The 2,905-nt window shown below is 37.9% G+C and overlaps 1 protein-coding gene across 4 annotated transcripts in view; it reads right to left on the reverse strand.

The window, feature by feature from the left end:
- Window positions 1-2,905, reverse strand: part of USP3 (ubiquitin specific peptidase 3) — a 103,043-nt gene that overhangs the window by 20,787 nt on the left and 79,351 nt on the right. The gene's annotated exons all lie outside the window — the stretch shown is intronic.

The following is a 2,905-nucleotide window of genomic DNA, read 5'->3' on the forward strand; positions in this document are numbered from 1 at the left end:
TGTCAGAGGTGACACGCGAACTCATTTTTTTGGTTGATTTTTCTTTGTTAAATGGCATTTAAATATATAAAATAAATATCAAAAATATAGGTCTTTGTTTTACTATGGTGGTTGCAAATAAAAAATTTCTATATGTGACACGGCACCAGAGTTAAGTTAGGGTTTTTTAAAATGCTGACACGCCGAGCTCAAAAGGTTCACCATCACTGCTCTAGCCACTGAGCCAAACTAGTCAGGGCTGGAAACACACTTTTTACCTACATGAGATCATGGAACACTCAGCATTTTTATAAAGGTAAGTTATGGGTTTTTGTTTTAATGTGTGATCTTTACCAGAAAACAGTCTCTTTTAAGACTAGGAACATTTTCTGATTCTGACTAAAGAGACATTTATAATTCCATTTTTAAACATTTAAATAAAACCTTTTACTGAATTATCTGAAAGTCTTAATAAATATTTAGTATGTTAAATTCAACAAACTTCAGTTACCTTTTTAATTATTTGCCAAATATACAATATGAGCTTCAGAGTTTTCTCTGCTGTCAACTTAGGTTTCTCTTGTTTTTTAATCACATTAAAAGAAACACTGCTTTCATGTGGGTGCAGTGTTTGTGTTTTGTATACAAATTATTTCATGGATATCACCCAAACAGGTGTTTGTGAGTTACTGAGGAAATGGGTATATGAAGAACCCACTGGCATCTCTGACAGAGCAGAAATGAGAGAAGAGGGGAATAAAAATGGCTCCGATTTTAGCACTTTCTTATCTTCACTTGTTTTACCTTAAAAATGACCTCCTTCTCCTTAATGTCTACAGGAAATCTGTGTCCTAAAGATGCTGTGAGAAATAACTGTTGGAAAGCACACTGCAAATACAAAAAGCCTAAAGGGTCATGAACCATCCCTTCTGAACGAGAGGCTGAGAAGGGCAATACTGAAGCACAATGAATAGGCACATGGGGCAATTGGCTCTTCACAACAATTTTTGGCATAATGAGGCAACCCATATTTACCCAAATCTTTAAAAGAAAGAAATGTCCCAATAAAGAATGAATGAAGAAAATGTTAATTTGCCCTGGCTGGTGTGGCTCAGTTGGTTGGGCATCTTTCCATGTACCAGGAGGTTGTCGGTTCCATTCCCGGTCAAGGGCACATGCCTGGATTGCGGGGCTTGCAGGGGGCAGCCGATCAATGTGCTCTCACATCGACGTTTCTCTCTCTCTCAAAATCAACCAACTATTCTTTTAAAAAACACACACACACACAAAAAACAAAATCATGCTCACAGTTGGGCTACAGAAAATATAAAGGGAAGAGATATGGGCAGATTTAGAGGAAAAGTAGAATTCTACTGAATAAAGGTTTCATAATGTTTCTAAACTCCCAATTAAGAACGAGGGGCCTGAGTCATCACGGGGACCAAGCAGAACAGTATGGAGTTAGTTGCTGGCCTCACTCAGGCACGTGGACAAATTACTGTTAAAAGATCTATCATTAACCAACCCCACAAAGACCTGGTTCTCATACTGGTCCTGACATCTACTAGCTGTACAAGACTGAATACGTTGCTCCTCCTCTGTCTCATTGTTGTCTTCTTTAAAATGGGGCTAACACTTCCTACCTTGACAGGAATTTTGTTGTGTTTTTTAATGAAGATCAGATATAAAAGATCTAAAGTGCTAGGCACATAGTAGGCATTCAATAAATGACAACTAGCCCTAGCTGGTTTGGCTCAGTGGATAGAGTGTCAGCCTGTGGACTGAAGGGTCCCAGGTACGATTCTGGTCAAGGGCATATGCCCAGGTTGTGGGCTCGATCCCCAGTAGAGGGTGAGCAGGAGGCAATCAATGATTCTCTCTCATCACTGATGTTTCTCTCTCCCTTCCTCTCTGAAATCAATAAAAATATATTTTAAAAATAAAGAAATAAATAACTATTTTATACAATAAAACATAAAGATTAAATCCCTATCAACAGTCTAACTAGGCATGTCAGAAATTTTATATTAAGTCCAAACCAGATCAGTAGTAACTTAATAGTCATTTTCACCTTTCCTACTTAAAAGTCAAGAAATCTTAAAATTCTTACAAAATTAGTCTCTCCTGAGAGATTTACATGGCATGATATACATAAAAGAAGTTTCCTTCAAAACAAAGATCAGGGGTAACAACAGTCAATCACAACAACTTACAGTTCTTTGAAGTTATTACCTTTTAAACATTTCTCTACCCATATATCTAAACCACTAGTAGGCAATAGAGCAAGATTTATGCTAAGTTTCACTACAGCATGCTGATTTAGTTTAAAACAAAACAAGGAGAGGGATGTACATTAGGTGCCTAAAGCCTGAGTAGTAAGAACCATGATTGCTTCAGAAGGATAAAATCAACAAGGTGGTAATAGCTATTGTCAAACACCTGCAGTGCCCCAAATCTGCTACTACCTGAAGTGCTAGGGCTGATGAATAAAATAGGACTAAGATAGGAGGGGAGGTAGGGCTAGACAGCAGGGCTCTTTCCATACTCAAGCGAGGCTATACAGCGAGCACAGAAAACACAGGGACTCTGAAGCCACATTAGGATGGGGCACAGCAACCTTCTGGAAAGTGAATCCCAATGGACTTGACTACAGTCTCCTAAAACCTTCAGGACCTAGAGCAGAACTGTGGATATAATACCATAGACATCTACTGTTTACATTTGGATTTTTTTAGTTGAAATAACAAGATAGTGTATGATAGTAATTATTCTTTGTAAGGTTTTGAAAGAATCAAGGAAATTTTGTCCAGTATGTTTCCCTAGAGCACATTAAATAATTCATAAGGGAATTAAAAATAAACTTTACTGTTGAGAGTATTACAGATGTCCCCTCTTCTCTCCTCCCACTGCCCCCCCCCATTTCCTG

The sequence above is a fragment of the Myotis brandtii genome, unplaced genomic scaffold, assembly GCF_000412655.1.
Source record: "Myotis brandtii unplaced genomic scaffold, ASM41265v1 scaffold144, whole genome shotgun sequence".
NCBI lineage: Eukaryota > Metazoa > Chordata > Mammalia > Chiroptera > Vespertilionidae > Myotis > Myotis brandtii.